General features: G+C 47.3%; 1 protein-coding gene across 2 annotated transcripts in view; it reads right to left on the bottom strand.

Moving 5' to 3' along the window:
* The window catches only part of KCNE3 (potassium voltage-gated channel subfamily E regulatory subunit 3), a 174668-nt gene extending 153631 nt beyond the window's left edge, over window positions 1-21037 (bottom strand). The window contains exon 1 of one of the 2 annotated variants that reach the window (XM_069640168.1): window positions 20495-21037. The gene's annotated coding sequence lies outside the window, so the exon portion shown is untranslated. The remainder of the gene's footprint in view (window positions 1-20494) is intronic. The other variant, XM_069640167.1, reaches the window with a different exon arrangement.
* Window positions 21038-21405: the final 368 nt, after the last annotated feature.

Genomic DNA, 21405 nt, shown 5'->3' with positions numbered 1-21405 from the left:
AAGTGCCACACATAACAGGCATTCCCAGTTGCCTGCTCCCACCACTAATCACTTTTCTTTGTAATGGGCTGATAAAAGAGATGGTAAAAAGATCAAGGAGTGCTCATTGGGAGGCCACGTGGTGCCCTGGCTGCGTATGTCTTTGAGATGGGAGAGGCAGGGCAGGGAATGAGCGGCGAGTGCCCAGTGCCATGTGCTTCTTGGCCAACCTCCAAATCCGATTCAGCACAGAATTACTATTCTGGAGTTTATTCTGTGGGACACATTAAATGCACTTCCTGGGAAAAAAAAGGCAAAAGGCTTCAAGGATCTGCTGGTGTACACCAAAAAGCCACACACTACTTTCAGTAATGCTTATTAATCTACCGAGATGTTCCCTCAAAAATCCCCGTCACTTGCAGACACCTTAGAATTGACCCTCCCAGTTTCTGCGATACTGATCTACTCTGGCTGGATCCACACGACCCCAAGCTATCACAAACATCCGTCATCTTCTTTCCACCTGCCCCGTTTGATTTATTCGCACCCTCCTCTCCCCTTCCCCTTTCTTTTCTTTCTTCTGCAGACGAAGACTAGGGTCTGGATATCCCGGGGTGGCGGAAGAATATCCCAATTTCCAAACAAGCCTCAGTGCTGTGCAGCGGCTGCAGTGGCGATTTGCTGCAGTACACATGGTTTCCAAGGCAACAGAGCTAATCCTCCTAGTCAACCTATTCACATCGTTCCAAGTTCTCTGAAACTACTCCTGCTACAGATATCCTCTTTTCTTTGCTTGTTTCTACTTCCTCTCATCCCGTGGTCTGGTTACCCCTGGGAGAGCCACACTCTGCCACACTCCAGACACGCCTCTCCACTGTAAGGCCGCCACGGCGGTGACGAGAGCAGTGTGAACACTGAGAAACATAACAGAACACAGGGCAGTGTTAACGCTAGGATGTGTTTGAGCCAGCGGTGAACTCTTTCGGCCCCTCCTCAGAACAATTCGTCTTTAGCTGTGCCCTGTAAAGAGAGCAGTCTGCGCTGATGGCAGACCGGAAATGGCATGGCGGTGTGCCCTGACAGAAGCACGCATGGTATGTGTGGCCGTCATGCTGAATTGCCTGGGGCCGCCGACCTTAGAGATGGCATTCTGAGCTACACAGCAGGGCTTGTGAGAGCTGTAACCAACACCATTAACCAGACCCAAACAGACAATATTTACTATTGAAGGGAGAACTCTAGGTGACTTTCCCAGGGCTGCCTGCATGAAGGGTAAAGGCCAGCTTTGAAATGTGAGTGCATTCTTATTTATTAAAAGGCCAGATCCTGTCTGGTAAGCCTCATTAGAGTAGGGCTCACTGATGAGGCTTAGTTAGTTGGTATACCTGAACGTCTTTCTTGTGGCATTACCTCCCCAGCTCCTTCCCTCATCGTATCCACTAGTATAAGAGGGTGGTTGCATCATGTATCATCCTATGCTAGCCTGTGGGGCCTCTGGTATGGACCATTTCTGCCCCCTCCCCCAGAAAACAGAAACGAAGGGATCCAGAATCTCTGGTCGCACCCCACTCATTGAGATCACAACCCATAGCTTGATATACTGCCCTTCAGTAATCAAAACATGCATGGGCGCTTCCTGCCAGTTCCCTTGCCCTCTTCACGCTTGCTGCCATCAGAGTAATAAACAAGTGGCATTTCAAGGGCAACCTTAGCAGTCTATGATGAGGGTACGTGTGTTCTAGCATAGGCACAGGACACCTGTTAACAATAGCAGCTAAAATGAAGGTGTGGTATAGATGCAGGACATAGACCGGTAGCTGTATGAAAAAGGTACATATACACATTTAGGGTTCCATGTCATTTCATCGCGGGATGTTTTTTCGCAGGGTTTTTTACCGCTGATTTTGTTTCGAAAAAACTCATCGAATTTTGTATTTTTTTATTATTTTTTTTATTTCCCCGTACACCCACACCCAATTTATATAATTTTTTGAAACCCCCCCCAAAAATGCGATGATTTAAAAAAAAAAAAAAAAATCCTCGGTAACAAACACTGCGATGAAATGACGTTGTACCATATTTAGCACCCTGGAGGGGGGCGCTGGGCAATCAGGATTATGGGATCGCATGGCACAAGCCTGCATTCCGAGCAGCCTTGGTGCTGCTGGCCAGCGCCCACTTCTCCGCTCCTCCTTCCTGTCCCGACCCTTCCCCTCACCTCTTAGCACCCGTGTAGTTACCTACGAAGGTGCGGAGAGTGAGTTTTCGTTTTTTTTTTAACAAAAAAGAAACATACCTTTTCTGCGTGTCCTGGCGCCATGCTGTTGTTCCCGGAATCCGTTTTCAATGTTGATGACGTTACAGTCATTAACATTGAAAATGGACTGTGAACCAAAATGCGGCTCTGGGCTGTGCAGATACATAACAATACACACAATTAGCACCCGTGAAGATAACTACACGGGTGCTAATGGTGATATTACCCTCAGCAGTGGGCCTACCCTGTTGGTAACAGTACTTCTGCCCCCGTGAAGGGACCCGCCCTTCGCTCAGCCATTTAACTTGGGTGGCGAGTCATTACCAACAGGGTCATCCTGCCGCCTCGTGTAATATTGCCACAGTATAGACGGAGGACGTGTTGTGTGCAATATATCAATGGTCAAGATTACTATATAAGAAGCAACACTATAGCCAGCTAAACTATATGTTAAACTTTCTTGAAGAGCATTCCCTGAGAACAAAATCACTCTTTGGTGCTAACAATTGTGAAATGTTTAGAGACTTGCACTTTTCACAAGTTATGAGATTAAATGAATTGCTGAGGATCACACATGTTGGTTAAGAGTTGACGCTGGGATTTGAGCCCAACCTCCCATTCCTGCACTTAACAATATTGTGTCCTAGTTCTTATCATAGAGCAAGATGCAATTATTTGCGAATGTTGGACTTTCATGAAGTAACAAAATACCCTGTTTTGTAGAACTGCCTTGGAAAGTACACAAATAACATAATGACGCAACACGACAATATTTTAAAACAAAACTTTATGGAAGCGAGTTATGCAAAAGAAGAATGACTCCATCTTCATTTTCTCCATCAAGGCAAATATAAGCATGTTATATATTTCATTTGTGTTTTTTATTGTATTTTAAAGTTTTTAAAAAAATATGCCAAACACACCAAGTTGGAGAATGTTATTTATGATGTGCAGAATACCATTAAAATTGTATAAAAAAGCAAACCATTTTTGCTGCCAAATTAGCAAACCTGAAAATAAGCTTGTCAAAAGCCTGTGACAATTGACTACTTAAAAAGAACCCTTACTGTTTCTCTTTCCCGACGTACTTTGTGCTCCTTGGTCAGTCAATGCCTTAACCCACTCTGTGCCCCCATAACTTCTCGCTCGCTCTCTGTTACCCCTCAACCTGCATGTGCCTACTCCTGAACTGCATGCACCATCATCCACCCTATGACCCCATATCCTCTATGCCCCCCCCCCTCATTGACTGCAAAATCAAATGTTGATGGTTGGAAGGTGTTGAAAAAATCATAACCATGGGCACAGCTCTGGGCAACCCTCCAGATCATTCATTTCCAGCCTGCCAAGCCATTACAGAAGGGGAAAGACAATATGCGAATCATGCTTGATCCCACTCCAAATGCCTCGATGACTCTGGGCTTAGCGCGCTATACAAATGTAAAAATAAATAAATTAATTAAAAGGGGCAGTCCAGCCCGAACTTCTAAGTTACATCCCTTCTGCATGAGACAACACCTCTTTTGTTTTGCTATTGACCCCCCAAGTGGGACCGTAATGCCCAGGCGTGGGTCCCGTGCCTGCTGGACCTATAGACCCAAGCTACTACTCACTGATGAGGCCCAATGAGGCCGAAACATGTCTGGGATGCTTGTGGTATCGTGCAGAAGGGATGTGACCAAGCAGTTCGGGCTGGACTGCTCCTTTTGGGGGTGGAAAAAAGCCTGATTTTTATATGGTCTTTCCCCTTTTGTAATGATTTGGCAGGCAAAGAACAATGGTCTGGACGGTTGCCCGGAGCAATTCCAGAGGTTAGGTTGTATTTTAAACCTTCCAGACATCACACCTTTTGTTTTTCGCCTCATTTACTGCACATAAATTTGCTAGCTTGATGGGCATTGGGGGGTGAATGGCCCTTCTTAGAAAAATGGCAGAGGTTGTTTCCCCATATGAGGCAACCAGTCAGCCACCACTTAAGGGGAATATAATCAGAGCACTCACAGGTGTCCTTAGGGATGCACAGTTTGGCCACACAAGATTGAATAATTAAACTTCCACCGATGTGTGGGGCATGTATTGATCCTCTCACTATCTTAATTGCGAACATAATTGCAGGAGTGATAACGGGCAGCGGGGTGTGTGATCAGGGTAACCAATTGACTCAATTTCATTCGCGCTCCACTTTTCCACTCCTGATCGTTCATACGTGAGAAGGGTGCATTCTGGGATTTGTCGTGTTCGTGGGATTTTTCTGAACAAATTGAATTCACAGTGGAGATTGTTGCAGACGCTAGGTTATGTTACTCCAGTATACTGCAGATTGCAGTATAAAAGATGAACATTAGCTAGCATGTCATTGCATAACACTGTACTAAGGACTTGCAAAGGAAAGTTGGTGGCCCGGTGACATGGACTCATCTGGTCACCCTACGTAAGTCGAGGGTTTAGGAAAGCATACGTTTAACTATCCAAAGTGCAAACAGAATAGAGCAGCTGTCAACTCACGCGTGCAAAGCGGTGGATACCACGACAGGAGGACGCTGCTGACGAGACATTTATTTTGCAGTCGTCGGGTGCACTGGAGGAGGGCTGCTCTACCTCCTTAATACCCCCGCATGGCACGTGTGTCTGCTAACACAGGCATTGCTAACTGGACTTAAGTCAAACAATGGTAGCCTAGCCCCACCCAATGTACAATGGGCACATCGCCAACTGAACAGGTGCACCAGCCCATGCAGGGGGCACTAGAGGAGCAGCTCACATAGCGGGCCGCCCCTCCGGTCACCCCCTCCGTGGACTCACCTCCTCTCTGAGTGAGGGGGCATAGTGACCATTCCCCCGGAGGCCTGGCTGGAAATGGCTGGTCCCTCGGGGGCGCATAAATAGCCTGCAGCATCTGCCAATGCTTTATTGTCTCTCAGGCACCAGGCAGCCTGCGATTTTGTGGGGGCAGGGATGTCTAAACTACTAATTTTGGATTTTGTGTCACAGGATCAAAGGACCAGGCAGAAGGTTGCCAGGAAAGGGATGCAGTGCGGCAACAGCTCAGAGTAGTTGGTAGAGCAGCTGGTAAAGTGGCTCGTGCTTCTGAGGTAAGACACACAGTTCACGAGGGGACCTCCCGGAAAGGCAATCCATAGTGTCCTTGGAGCAAGAGAGCAGATGCAGGTTGCTTGGACCCAGCGCTTTGGTCGACTGCAAGCAGACGGGAGTGCCAGGAGCGGGTCGAGGTGGCAGCTGGAGTTGCATGAGGTCCTGTGAGGAGGTGCCTAAAGGCAAAGGGCTGGTAGAACCAGCAATGGTCCGCTGGTGCGGATGAGCGGTTAGGGCTCATGGATACTCAGGATGCCCTGGGAAGGCATGCTCAACCTGAAGTAAGTAGAGGGGTACACTTTAATAAAGGCAGCCAAGTCCAGGGCTGTGCTCAACACAGGGTTTAAGAGTTGCTTCCCGGAAATATCATTGGGCCCCCCCTAGTAGTGGGCATGACATGGAGCAACTGGTCCCTGCCAGTGGGATGGAGAGGCTGACGCGCTTGGAGCATGGGTTTGCTTCAGGGATGTGAGATTGGGCAAGGAGATCCATTCGATCTCCCAAAGATCGGTGTTTCATCGGGACGACAATGACAACTAGGGGTTTCTGAGGAGTATGTTCGGGGCTCCGAGAAGACAGGTGGGCTCAGGATGCCTAAGGGAGCAGGGCTTGGTGGGGGCAGTGGGTCACAGGGGGGCCACCCCAAAGCGTGGCGGAGTTACAAGGGCGGTCCCAGAGAAGGAGGCACGCTGCAGGGGTTTTCCGTGAGCTAAAACCACTGGCCTGCTTCAGCCACGATGGGGTGACGTGGGCACTGATACCACTAGGGATGGTTGCGACTCCTCAGCAACTGATGCAGTGGCCTTTGGCTTCGATCCATTGTCTAAATGGGAGTGACTGAACTGGCAGTCGGATACCAAGGCGGGCCGGTCTCGCAAGAGCAGTAGTGAGAGGGCTCACAGGTTTTTGGACATTGTACTTGTAAGGTGGGATTGGTCAGAGTTACTGTTGCTATGTAGGGGTCAGCTGCGCTATGCCTGCTTCTCCTCACTGTGTGAGATCATCTGCCTTCAGCATTGACAATGCTATCCCGCCCAATCCCAGCTCCTCGGAGGGAGTCATCAGAGCTGCTCAAACTGACGTGTGGCTTCATGATGAACTGGCCTGTCACACACCAGCTACCAAGATAGAACTGCAACGGGTTTCCTATTATCAGACCTACCTGCTTTTCATGCTGGAGTATCTCACCCCACCCCAGAAACCTCAAGTTGCCCCATGCCAGGTGTGAATGATTCAACCGGTCCTTGTTTTTTCTTTGCATGTTGTCACTTGTAACTTTGGTTTCCGTATAACAAGTGAAGGCATATAAAGAAAACAAACGTGGTGAGATTTTCAACCACCCGCGAGCTAGAGCAACCTGGACATGTTTACCCCAACACCACAGCCACCCAGAGGGGACTACTAAGGAGCCTGCTTTGTGGATCCCGCTGCGGACATTGTAAACACTTGAAACCCACCTGGACCTGAAATTAGCGAACTGTGGGGGCATTCCGAGCCGACACCGGACCCAAGCTCCAGAGGGTGGGTGCATGACAAGAGAAGGATTGTTTGCAGGTTCTCTCTTTGTGAACGAATTGTAATTCAAGTTGGTTGGTCGATTTGCTGCGCTAGGAGTGTATGCCACCAGATATACGGAGCTTACCTGCCCGGTATGCTGGTGTTCTATTCGTGACTGCTTTGTAGATGATACATGCAGTCTTGAACAGTATCCTGAACAGTTCCTGGCTTGGAGCGGAAGCCAATGTAGTTTGTGTAGGATGGGGGTAATTCGGTCAAATTTCTGTGCTCCCTTAATTAGACGCTTTGCAGCATGGTGGACTGCTTTTAGGGGAGCCAAGTGAACAGCTGAGAGCCCTGTCAAGAGAACATTTCCCCTATCGATGAGTGAGACCACAAGAGCCTGCACTGCGATCCAGAAGTCCTGCGGTGGGATGAAGGGTGCGATTTTGAGAAGGGCAGAGATTCTGAGCCAGGCTATTTGGGCCTTCTTGCCTATGTGTTTCTGGAAGGATAGGCTGCTGTCAATAGGGAAGCATAAGGATTTTGCTGATTTGAAGAGTTGTACAAGGAACAAAACCTTCTAGGCGCATATCATTGAGCCATTGTTGGACACGTTTCTTTTAGCGTGGCGTGCGACCGATGAGGACGAATTCAGTCTTGGATGGGTTTAGTTTGAGGTAGGCAGTCGACATACAGGACTGGATGAATGCTAGGTAATCGCAGAGATGAATGATGTCCTGAGTGCTAGATGCTTGTTTGCCTAATTGAGCTTCACAGGGATATAGCACCCAGCTCGATATTTGGAATCCATCCAAGAAGACAGTGCTTCCCCACTTCTTGCTGACGGGTACACTCACAAGGGACATAGTGCCCTTCGCATACCTAAGGAATATAGAACCCTTCCCACTGTTAACTGATATAGTGCCCCTCTTACTACTAAGGAAAATTGAGTCCCACTTACTCCTAAGGGATATAGCGCTCCCCTCGCTTGTAAGGGATATAAAGTCTGGTTCCCTCTTCTCATGTTCCAGGAATATAATGCCCTGCTTGCTGTACCAGAGTCTTGGGTATTTAACCCCCAGCATGCTTTCACAGGGACAGATTTTCTCCACCTTCAATCTGGCTCCCTCACCTGGGTGAGGTTCCTTTCTCTGAGAAGTAACAGGTTGCTTGAGCGCCGCTACACTTCTCCTGAACCCTACACATCTCTGGGGCTCCTAGCTCTCTCACCCTTTCTCTGAACCCGGGCTTTTCAGAACTCACAGGCCTTTCAGCACTCCCAGGACATGTCACACCTCAGAAATTGCCTCGTCTCCATCCAAGCCTGAATGGCAAGCACATACCTGAGGCTCAATTTCACAAAGCTGGAATTCATCCTATTTGGTCACCCATCTGAGCAGGGTACCATTCAAGGGTGGCTAAACGACATTCACTTTGACGGCTTTACACCCCACCTGACCCGACTGGCATTTACTCGGGTTCATACAGACAGCACTCCCTCTTTTCCTCAATATGTCAACCAAAAGGTCAAAACCTCCTGGTATCAGCTAATCATCGTTCGGAAGATAAAATCCTGCCTTCCACCGAAGGAGATCAGAACCACATACAGCCACTAGTAATCTTCCAAGTCAATGGGGGAATTTTCTTCCTCTATGGCATTCGTTCAACACGGCTGGCTTCACTTAGCGCCACCCAAAACACTGCGGCCCAAATCATAGGGCCACCCAAAACACTGCGGCCCAAATCATAACAGGAAACAAGTAATTCAACCACATTCACCCATCCTAAGGGAGGTGCACCAGCTTCCCATTCCAGCCAGAACACTCTTTAAGGCTAGGTTTGACACTCAGTAGATCCAAGTTACTTCTGTGCGCTAAAGAGAAAAATAGCACATGGAGATCGCTGTTGACCTCCTCACAGCCAAATAGAATGTTCAGAGTACAGTCAATAACTACTGCAATTGACTGCATTCTGAACATACTGGGCCTGATTCACACAGCATTTTTCAATGGTATTGTACCATTAGAAAATAGACCCCCGATTTCAAAAGCAGCCAGGGTAAAAACGATGCAATTCCCAGGCAAGCTTTCATTCAACAAGACACTTCCTCTGTGGGCGGGCCTTTTCTTTGCTGCAACATCCCTTTTGCACGCAAAAGGTCAGACTAAAACATGGGGAAATGCTTTCATTTTCTTACAGAAAAACAATGCACCTTTTAAACGACACCTAATGCATGCTTGTGTGAAACCTCCTCAAGTTTAACTAAGGTTGCAATGAAATTACTCAACCTATGAAGACAACCTTGCTATTTAAGAACTACAAAATAAAACCACATTTGCTTTACTAACTCAGTTTGTCTATTTACTTTGCTCACTATTAAACAAATGCTTTTTACTTCACCACCAAAACTCCAAAACATGTATTGCTACTACCACTGTGTGCTAATAGTTTTATAGACCTTGAGCAGGGCTATTAATGAGCGATAATGGTCCCTTCCTCAGCCTATATGGTTATATAATGTATGGAAGTAATTAGCTGCATAAACACCGCTGAGTATTGTCTGCTTAAATTCCATCATATATGTGGTTGTTTGCTGCACTTGATTTCTAAATGAAAATGAAAATGCTTCAGTTCCATTGAAATTAAGATTTCTTTTATTTTAATAATGGATAAAACAAAAAAACACGAATTCCTATGATCATCTGTTGTGTTTATTTTATCCACTTCATCAAACATTTGTAGCCGCTTTACTGCCACTTTGTTTCCTTGAATTGTTTCAACAAACGAAATGATTGTAAGAACCTTTGAATGCTGATTTACCTTCTTAATGAAGCACCCCTGAATAGTTCCAACGAACAGCCCGATCTGTGGGCACCAATTTTGACTCTGGGTTTTAATGTGATGTGTGCAGTGTACATGATCCCGTCGTCCTAGTCTTGTGCTATCATCCAGCCAATTTATAAGAAAGGGCCGTGGGTTTTAGCCGCTTTGTATTGGCCAATTTCTCTTCTGGACTCTTTAAAATCTTTGGACGTGCCATTTTAGCTAGGATGGAGGCATGGAGGTAGTACCATTCTTTCTCCCATACAGCTGGGATTCAGTCCTGGTTCTGTACTCCCAAACAGTCTCTCAACCTCTATCTTGTTGTGGCCCATTTGCTGTTTGTTAAGGGTATGCTGATCCATCTTGCCTCCATGGATCTGAGCACAACATTTGACAAAGTTAATCGCTCCAAGCTTTGGCACGTGCTCTGATCTATGAACTGCCCGCAGGCTGTAATCAATCTCTTGGCGAGATTGCACTATTCAACCCAAGCCTGTGTGAGGAGTGGTGCATGCCCCTTTTCCAGTGGAGCTGGGGGTGCACCAGGGCTGTGTTCTGGCGCCCGTGCTCTTTCGTTTGCTATATTAATGGCCAATATGATTGTCTGTTCAATTCTACCACGGATGTCCCTAGGCTGGGTAATATGCGCCTGCCGCTCTTAGTGTATGCGGGCCCCTCGAGCATTATAGAAGCTTATTCATGACGACACCTCATTCTTGGACTCTTTGGGGGTTAATGTCCAAAAGTCGTCTGTGATGGCCTGTTGTAGGAGGAAGCTCCCTCAAGCTATCGTCAGTAAGGGTGCTCTGATCCCAAGGGTACATGGCTTCGATTACCCTGGAGTTAAGTTTTCTTCTAACTTTAGTCCTGACCCACATGCAACTAAACAAACTGTTAGATTTGAGCAGGCCATGGGTGGGGTGACCAGAGGCATGGGTCTGTTTACTGCCAAACCAGTTGACCTAGTGTTAAACATGTATAATGGAATAGGTTTGGCATGAAGCTGTGGGGCTATAGTAATGTTAATTCTATCCAGGTGGTGGAGAATAATTTGCTTAAGAGAGTTCTGGCCCTTCCTCGTTTGGCTCATAGCTTGGGTGCACGTCTAGAACTCGGTTGGACATTTGTTCGTGACATAATCGCAGCACAGCCTGTCTGTCATTGGCTCAGACTTTGGGGTTATCCCAAAGCTGTACTGACTAATGAGCTAATCAGACATTTTGTCGCTAAAGATCCTAATGAGAGAATTGCTTGGCTGAGATATGTCAAGGATTTGGGGCTCTCTCCGTGCAGACCCGCCCTGTTCTACTTGCTATGGGCTGACTGACCTCGTGTGGCGTGGGCACTTCTGTCTTTTCTGAGAAGTACATTAGCTATTATGAAATGCTTAATGAAATCTATAGGATTGTGGTTTAGTTACTTTTAACTGTATTTTGATGATGTTTATCTTCTGTGGATATGTTTCTGCAAATGTTATTGCTATTTTATGATGTTGTTTATATGGAAATAATTTTGGTATTTCCGAAATCAACTTTTATGATGATGATGAGTTCCAACAAATAAAATTATTGGGTGAACATTTTGAAAGAATTTCTGTCCTTAGTTAACCCTGATTTTGTGTCCCCTAAATGTCCTTAATGATGTTTTATCCAGGCTCTTTATCCAACCTCGACACATCTTTTGTTACTCTTGTAGCTCTCCAGGAGGAATTGCTATGGTGTCTTTCATTGAGATTCAGCTCACAAACGTAACCCTTTCCTAAGTAACTCTTAAGGTGAATGAGAAACTCTGCACCTATAAATTCAATCAGGACTGAAGTTAAAAATAAGATGAATGTATTGTTTTCAAAGAAATGTTTCAACTTCTATTATATACTAATTCCAGTTAGAGACACCGTAACAAATCTTCCTGCAGAGCTTCAACAACTGGGAAACATGTGTCGAGGTTGGATAAAGAGTTTGGCATGTGTTTCATAACTGACAAGTGGTTCTATGTCATGTGTGAGACAAAGAGCCAGTTCTGTTTTTCAGACAACAGAATGTTGCATTCTGGAACTTCTTGTTCCAATTTTCCTATTTTTCTTATGGGCTTGTATTTATTAGTACCCGGCGAGGGTCAATAAGTTTGGATTGGATTTTATTTTATACAGCACAATGTTCACTCGAATGCATCTTGGCGCTCCCTGCAGGACACTAAAAGGAATGGCCTAAAAGCGAAGCGTTTGAAGAGATTTGCGAAACGCACAGTGAACAGGAGTAGCTCTAAGCAAAACAGTAGTCCCTTCTCCCTGTTCCATGGCGGCCATTTTGTTTGTTTATTTTTTTACATTGATTTCAATGACGCCATGGAAAGGGAGAAGGGACTACCTGTAGTCCCTTCTCCTGATCCCCGGCGAGCATTTGTTTTGCCTTTTTTTCTCGAGTCGAGAAACGGTTGCAGCGCCGTTTATCGACTCGAGAAAAATTGCAATTAGTACCCCGGTTGTGATGTGCCGGGGTACTAATGGCAATATGCTCCTCGGAGGGGGGGGCCTTCGCTCGGCCTTCTAAGTACGGCCTTGGGGGCATTTCCCGACCCGTAATGGCCCCCCTCCTCGGGTCATATTGCCTAAGTAGCATTCGAAGAACACTTGTATTGGGGACTCTTTGCAGCCAATTTTAGTGCCCTTGAAAATACTAATAATAATAACACACAATTGGGATGGGGAAGGGAACTGAAGACCAGTGACAAAGTGATGTGCCCCTAGTCACTCAATCGTGTGAGATATACAAGCTTAAAGTAAAAGCAAAAATGAAAAGGAGTGTGGGAGCCCCTCTACTGAGAACGAACATGGGACAAATACCCTGTTCTATGGAATTTCTCCCACTCTGGTGGGGGGGGGGGGTCGACAGCCACGTTTTAGCTCACTTCACCCTTCACAGAGGAGAAATATTCATTTGCATATCAGGCTGGCCCCCCCATAAAATCACCGAAAGGCTAGGCCATTCTCCTCTGAGAAAGAGTACCATGAGCAATCGTAGACACGTGTTTCGGCCTTGTTGGGCTTCCTCAGTGGGGTGAAGCTGAGCCTCTCTCCTTTGTTATAAAGTAAAAGCAATGTTGCTAGGTTGAATTTAGCCCCCATGCCCAGATTGCTTCCCTGGAAGGGCTACGAGGTGCAAAAGCTTCAGAGCTCCTATTCTAAAATATTCTCTGAAATGCTGTTGGCACCTGTCGCCCAACTATCAGCCACTGCGTGATATCTATATATGGTGTTTCAGGTCCCTTGAGCTCGCTTTTTGGGGCTTCCTTACGGATACACCTATTCAGTTGATTACCACTGTATGTGTTGGTTTAATGTAGTTTTGTAGTATTATTTTATGTTGGGCTTTATGCAGTGCTATGCCAGCTCTGCCTGTGGTTCAATAAGCAGAGTAAATGGAAAAAGGAGTGGTGGGTATGACGGTCCGAGTTACAGGACGCAGGGACACGTTTTTGTCACACATGTAGACACGCAGACTTCATCAGGTTCTCAAGGTGCCTGTGGGCCTTATGCAGCAGAGAACACCTGCATTTTTATGCATCTATAGAATTTCATAAAGTAATCTGCGACTCACGGATAGGGGGAATGGTAGCTCCAGGGCGTGCAACTTTGAGCATTTGGGGAGCGCTCGCTGGGCCACGTGTTTTTAGCCAGCTTAATAACTTGGCTGTACCAGGAGGCTTGACTTGGGTGTCTGGTCAGCAAGTAATATCAGAGGACCACCCCTCTGGTACTCAGGTCTCTAATGTACAAGGTTTTACAGTGGGTTATCTCCCTGATCATGTGGGAGTCCAGGGCCTCAAATGCTGGAGTGATACGATTAGAGCGTTGCAGCCAGCTGGACTTTACAGATGGTCTTGGATGCAAGCACCAAATAGAAGGTGTTGCGATCTTGAGGAGGCCATTGCATACGTGCAAACATTTATTTATTTTATTGTTCATTTATAAAGTTCTTAATACCAGCGACTGGTTTCTAAGCGCGGGATCAGGATTCAAACCTGTGTTCAGCCGCGTTGTCTTGCTTCAAAGACAAAGGCGTTGCCCCTGAGATATCCTCCCTCCCCGACATGGCTTACTTCAATTGGATTAGCATTCCGTGGCTTGTAGGCATGTCTTTCCCCTTTATAACTTCAGGACTACAAATCCCAGAACGCAAAACAAAAACAGGACTGGCCTAGCATCTACCAAATGGAATGGGGCATGTTTCCAAGCATGCCACCGAAAGGACTAGAGAGGTCGGATGGGCCAGGATGTTTCTCATTAGGCATGGCCATACAGATGGTGGCACATACCTTTGGTGGCAGCATTTACTAGGGGGATGAATGTCAGGTGTGTATAAAAGACAACCCCCATTTTTCAGATTGTGTAATTTGGGAGCGGGTGTGGGGAAAAATGATGTACGCTAATTCGGAGGACATTTCCAGCAGACCCAGAGAGACAGGATCTCTGTCTTGAATGTGTTCCAGCAAAATATATTTTAGTGCACACGATCTCATTTAGTTAAATGCACTTCTAACAGTATTTTGATGATTATCGTAGTCAGTGTGGCAGATAAGATTTTGAAGTGGGAGTATTTTACCTAGTTTTTAAAAATGTGGGAGTAAAATGATTTCTTAGGGAGTAAAAAGTAAGTGCCATTCTCAATGGTAGTAACATGCTTTAACTGTAAAACAAATTTTGAATATTAAATATTTCTTTGCACCAATTTACTTGTGAACCTTAAAAGATAAATGTTACCTCTTAAGATCAGGCAGTAAAAGTAGTAGAATTTCTTACTGTGGCACTTCCTGTACTACTGGTCCAAACATATTAATTGAGCTGGAAAGAGGTCAGTTTCCAATTTTTGTTGGGAGTATTTTACTCCCTGTTTTTCTTTTTTGGGCTTATTTGCCTCTTGTTAGGGAGTAAAAGTGGCTGCTACACCCCTCCTCTTAGAGCTGATTGCAGTGTATCCTATCCGATTCTTCCAGTTTCTAAGTGCTGTAATAATCAGTGTTGCCATTATTAGCCACTTGTGGTACTCAGTTTATCAACCTGACCACTTCACCCCCCACACATCACACTATACTTAGCTCTCAATTTCCACCCAGAAACTGAAAAGCAGTGGCCAGCCCCACGCACACGCTGCATGAGGACACCTGCTCGAGACTTCTACAGAGACACCCGACACTACCTGATTGAAAACTGCACCACGCATCCCTACTCCATTTCTTCCTCTTGCGCAAAAAGGTTCTGGTATAAGGGTTTGGGACAATAACAATGTTGGAGGCCACTCTAGCAACATGCAACATGAACTCAAATACCTAGAAGCTGACGAGCTGCAACCTGTGGCTCCCTTGACTATGTTGGCTAGCGCTAATGGGGGATGTAGTCCAAAACATCTGGAGAGCCGAAGATTGCAGACCCTGGAGTAACAGTATACTTCCGATCTCTATGCATCAACACATCAGTGCACGCAACTCGCCTCTCCCTCTTTCCCCACACTATGTTGGCTAGCGCTAATGGGGGATGTAGTCCAAAACATCTGGGGAGGCGAAGATTGCAGACCCTAGTCCAAAACATCTGGGGAGCCGAAGATTGCAGACCCTGGAGAAACAGTATACTTCCGATCGGTATGCATCAACACATCAGTGCACGCAACTCGCCTCTCTCTCTTTCCCCACACTATGTTGGCTAGCGCTAATGGGGGATGTAGTCCAAAACATCTGGGGAGCCTAAGATTGCAGACTCTGGAGAAACAGTATACTTCTGATCGGTATGCATCAACACATCAGTGCGCGCAACTCGTCTCTCCCTCTTTCCCCACACTATGTTGGCCAGCGCTAATTGGGGATGAAGTCCAAAACATCTGGAGAGCCGAAGATTGCAGACCCTGGAGAAACAGTATACTTCCGATCGGTATGCATCAACACATCAGTGCACGCAACTCGCCTCTCCCTCTTTCCCCACAATATGTTGGCTAGCGTTAATGGGGGATGTAGTCCAAAACATCTGGGGAGCCGAAGATTGCAGACCCTGGAGAAACAGTATACTTCTGATCGGTATGCATCAACACATCAGTGCATGCAACTCGCCTCTCCCTCTTTCCCCACACTATGTTGGCTAGCGCTAATGGGGGATGTAGTCCAAAAATTCTGGGGAGCCGAAGATTGCAGACCCTGGAGAAACAGTATACTTCCGATCTCTATGCATCAACACATCAGTGCACGCAACTCGCCTCTCCCTCTTTCCCCACACTATGTTGGTTAGCGCTAATGGGGGATGTAGTCCAAAACATCTGGAGAGGCGACGATTGCAGACCCTGGAGAAACAGTATACTTCTGATTGGTATGCATCAACACATCAGTGCACGCAACTCGCCTCTCCCTCTTTCCCCACACTATGTTGGCTAGCGCTAATGGGGGATGTAGTCCAAAACATCTGGGGAGCTGAACATTGCAGACCCTGGAGAAACAGTATACATCCGATCGGTATGCATCAACACATCAGTGCACGGAACTCGCCTCTCCCTCTTTCCCCACACTATGTTGGCTAGCGCTAATGGGGGATGTAGTCCAAAACATATGGGGAGCCGAAGATTGCAGACCCTGGAGAAATAGTATACTTCCGATCGGTATGCATCAACACATCAGTGCACGCAACTCGCCTGTCCCTCTTTCCCCACACTATGTTGGCTAGCGCTAATGGGGGATGTAGTCCAAAACATCTGGGGAGCCGAAGATTGCAGACCCTGGAGAAACAGTATACTTCCGATCGGTATGCATCAACACATCAGTGCACGCAACTCGCCTCCCCCTCTTTCCCAACACTATGTTGGCTAGCGCTAATGGGGGATGTAGTCCAAAAATTCTGGGGAGCCGAAGATTGCAGACCCTGGAGAAACAGTATACTTCCGATCTCTATGCATCAACACATCAGTGCACGCAACTCGCCTCTCCCTCTTTCCCCACACTATGTTGGTTAGCGCTAATGGGGGATGTAGTCCAAAACATCTGGAGAGCCGATGATTGCAGACCCTGGAGAAACAGTATACTTCCGATCGGTATGCATCAACACATCAGTGCACGCAACTCGCCTCTCCCTCTTTCCCCACACTATGTTGGCTAGCGCTAATGGGGGATGTAGTCCAAAACATCTGGAGAGTCGAAGATTGCAGACCCTGGAGAAACAGTATACTTCCGATCTCTATGCATCAACACATCAGTGCACGCAACTCGCCTCTCCCTCTTTCCCCACACTATGTTGGCTAGCGCTAATGGGGGATGTAGTCCAAAACATCTGGAGAGCCGAAGGTTGCAGACTCTGGAGAAACAGTATACTTCCGATCGGTATGCATCAACACATCAGTGCACGCAACTCGCCTGTCCCTCTTTCCCCACATTATTTTGGCTAGCGTTAATGGGGGATGTAGTCCAAAACATCTGGGGAGCTTAAGATTGCAGACCCTGGAGAAACAGTATACTTCCGATCGGTATGCATCAACACATCAGTGCACGCAACTCGCCTCTCCCTCTTTCCCCACACTATGTTGGCTAGCGCTAATGGGGGATGTAGTCCAAAACATATGGGGAGCCGAAGATTGCAGACCCTGGAGAAACAGTATACTTCCGATCGGTATGCATCAACACATCAGTGCACGCAACTCGCCTCTCCCTCTTTCCCCACACTATGTTGGCTAGCGCTAATGGGGGATGTAGTCCAAAAATTCTGGGGAGCCGAAGATTGCAGACCCTGGAGAAACAGTATACTTCCGATCGGTATGCATCAACACATCAGTGCACGCAACTCGCCTCTCCCTCTTTCCCCACACTATGTTGGCTAGCGCTAATGGGGGATGTAGTCCAAAAATTCTGGGGAGCCGAAGATTGCAGACCCTGGAGAAACAGTATACTTCCGATCTCTATGCATCAACACATCAGTGCACGCAACTCGCCTCTCCCTCTTTCCCCACACTATGTTGGTTAGCGCTAATGGGGGATGTAGTCCAAAACATCTGGAGAGGCGACGATTGCAGACCCTGGAGAAACAGTATACTTCTGATTGGTATGCATCAACACATCAGTGCACGCAACTCGCCTCTCCCTCTTTCCCCACACTATGTTGGCTAGCGCTAATGGGGGGTGTAGTCCAAAACATCTGGGGAGCCGAAGATTGCAGACCCTGGAGAAACAGTATACTTCCGATCGGTATGCATCAACACATCAGTGCACGCAACTCGCCTCTCCCTCTTTCCCCACACTATGTTGGCTAGCGCTAATGGGGGATGTAGTCCAAAACATCTGGAGAGTCGAAGATTGCAGACCCTGGAGAAACAGTATACTTCCGATCGGTATGCATCAACACATCAGTGCACGCAACTCGCCTCTCCCTCTTTCCCCACACTATGTTGGCTAGCGCTAATGGGGGATGTAGTCCAAAACATCTGGAGAGCCGAAGATTGCAGACCCTGGAGAAACAGTATATTTCCGATCGGTATGCATCAACACATCAGTGCACGCAACTCGCCTCTCCCTCTTTCCCCACACTATGTTGGCTAGCGCTAATTGGGGATGTAGTTGAAAACATCTGGAGAGCCGAAGATTGCAGACCCTGGAGAAACAGTATACTTCCGATCTCTATGCATCAACACATCAGTGCACGCAACTCGCCTGTCCCTCTTTCCCCACCAGCCTAGTCTGCTGGCCTGGTTCCTGCACGCCGTGGTATGGGCTGCACGATGCGGTGTGGGCAGTACGAGTCCACCAGGATGCACGTTTGGAGCTGCCCGGTAGTAAACAAACAGAAGGCCGTTCGCGAACAGCCCGGATATGACGGGGGTCCCGTATCCGGCCTTCTGCACCCTTATGCTTGATTGCATGCCGTGCCCTAAATGCTGTAATTGTGACCAGGCAGTCAGAAGGCATCAAGTCAGGACAGGAAAGGCCTGGGGAGTAACAACATCGGCTCAGGGGCAGCGTGGCGAAAAGTCACCTTTTAGGAAAGGTAACCAAAGCTAACCAGGGGGCGCTATGGAAATGCGGAAGCACCTCAATGACTAGACTGGTAACAGCGCCACGATGCCCGAGGGCCGCTTTCTGCGCGTTATACATGTAGCAAATAAATAAAATAAAGAAAGCCGTTTCAGTTCACACAGTGGCTTGCTCGTGGAAACAGGGAGCTTTTCGTCAAGAGAGAACTAGTTCAGTGTAATCCACAAGTTCAGTTTAATATTTGTTTGCACATACTTGTAGAATATATTCCTTCTGTGCTTGCGTCGCACCCCCTAACCCCACCCCCCACCGCATGCTCATTATATTCTAGTGCACCATCAGAGATAGGCTTATTTTAATAACAAGAATAGGCAGTCAGAAGCTAGGTTTTTTCTGGAAAAAATACACACACTTAAATTACGTTAACGTTCAAGAACAATGGCAATCCTTCAGGCACCTGCTCCTTTTAGAGAAAGGAGTTGTCCTGCCTGCGTTATTTGGCTCTCCTTGGTAATGGGTTATTTAACAGTTTAGCAGCAATAAAGGTGACAATTCTGTACCTGATAACCAGTACCACAGGTGGTAAATATTGAACCACCTGATTTAGAGTTTAGTTTACCTCCAATTTTTCGAGTCCAATTCGACTTCAATGGGGATAGGTGTATGCCTGTGTGGCGTAATAACCCATCACCACCGCAAATGATACAAGAATTACCACCTGTTTTACCTTCATTTCCAAGCAGGCGATTTTGCTAGGTTTGCATTTCCAGGCGCTAAATCCAGGCGGAGTGGTAAAAACAGACGGTAATTTCACATATCTCCTGTTTTGCCACTTCGGCCAACTCTTAATGAAGCCCTACATGTGTGTGTGCTGTGTGTTTGCATTCGTTTTGTGTATTTGTGGAAGTTAAGTTTGTCTTTGGTGCTGTGGGTCTGATACGTACACAGTGCGCTTTACAAATGGTGTGGACGGTTGCTACAGACTGTTGTGGCTCAAGGCAATCTCTTCAACGGATGCGTTCACTGTGTGGTGTGTCTATGCCTTGTGTTTTGCATGTACACGTGCTTGTGCGTGTGTGTGTATTTCTTTTTTCTCTGCACAGTGTGTGAATATTACCAAGCGCTCTGAAACTGCATTTCAATGGATAGCGGCGCTATACAAAACGCCAATTTATTACTAATTCTGTGCGCCTGTACTATGTTTGCATGCGTGGCTACATGCTGATATGTTTGAGTGAAATGTTCGTGTTGTCCGTGCGATGGTGTGCGTGAGTCTGTTGTGTTTGTGTGTGTGCCTTTGCAGCATGCCAGTGTACGGTGTGTATTGGATGCTGGTGCCTTTGTCTAGTGTGTTAGATTTTGGTGTGGTGCGGTTGTGTTTGTGTGTCTCTGCTTACGTTGTGCGTGTGTGCTCATTTGTGTGTCCCTTTGAATGCATTGTGAATTCAGTGTGTGCAGTGCAGCGTGTTGTGTGCGGTGCGAGAAGTGACCTATGTGTGTCAATATTTTTGTGCAATTTGGCAGTGACATTCTCCGAGTTTCTGGTCTGTGTGCTTGTATGTGTTTGCCTTGTGCAATTTAAGATGTGTGTTTGCGTGTTAATTATGTGTCTGTGCATGGCGTGCGGTCCGCATCTGCACGTGGCGTTTGCATTCTATTCTGCATCTGTGCATGGCTGTTGCGCTGTGCGCATTAATATGCGAGTGTGCGACTCACACACAGGTGCATAGTCTACGCTCCATTATTTAATTTCCACCCCAATCAAACTGCAGTGAAACACAAAAGTGATCCGCACAAAGCCTGCCCTGCCCCCTCCCCTTGGATTCACCCTCCCCGGCCTTGCGAACTTACTGGCAGTCCCTGCGCCGCGCATCGAGGGGTCTCTCAGATCAAAGGTCCGCCTGTTGCCTCCGAGACGCAGCTCTGCTGTGAGAAAAGCTGCATGCCAAGACATTTCCAAATCAAACACAAACACGCCCTCCGCTCCGCAGAGCCCGTGTCACAGCTGCCCAGGGCAGTGCCGAGGAGGCCGGCGCAGAACACGCTTCCCTCTGCACTGGCAGAGGGTCAGGCCACCCTGTCCTGGGGGATAAGCACCCTTCCTCATCCCTCCCACAGGGGAAGTCAGTCCACTAACTGCCAATGGGGTCCATGTGAAGTCTTTGCTTTTTAAAGCAAAGGCGCGTTGCAGTCTGGGACTTGTAGTTTCACTTGTACCATTTTACAGCCAGTGCATGGGCCACTTGGCAGCATGTCACCAGCACATGTCCGAAGAGGCCCTTCTGCATTCACACCATTGTCTGGGATGTTTTTCTTGGGGCCATCCCTCCCGCAAAGGCCATCAGTCTGGCAACAGGCTATTCATGTCAGAAACCTTCCCCTTTCAATTATTTCAGTCCCGTCCGTTAGCTGCTGCCCTTCTTTCCTTCCCCCTGCCACACTCTGCTGCGTTGGAAGGAGTGGAGTCTCACATGCTAGAGGTCTGTGATAACACTTCCTGTCTGGGCCGCTGCCTTCCAGTATCTTCCCTGGCATCTTTTCTCTGCACTTCCTTTTGTCACAAACTCTGAACATGGCTGATAACGTGATGCCTACCCAGACATACCACGACCATTTCCTGGCCTTTCTCCTTAACATTGCAAGCTTGCATAACACACATGCGCACGATCATGCCCGCTTGTGTTCTGTTTCCTGTGCTTTGTATCTTATGCCCCTCTGTTCTCTTCCTGCCCTCACCAGCTTAACCCCTGATAATGCCCTGG

Source organism: Ambystoma mexicanum, chromosome 7q, assembly GCF_040938575.1.
Source record: "Ambystoma mexicanum isolate Mex_15411 chromosome 7q, UKY_AmexF1_1, whole genome shotgun sequence".
NCBI lineage: Eukaryota > Metazoa > Chordata > Amphibia > Caudata > Ambystomatidae > Ambystoma > Ambystoma mexicanum.
Note: the sequence above shows the minus strand (reverse complement) of the source record. Positions and strands in the feature narration are given on the sequence as shown.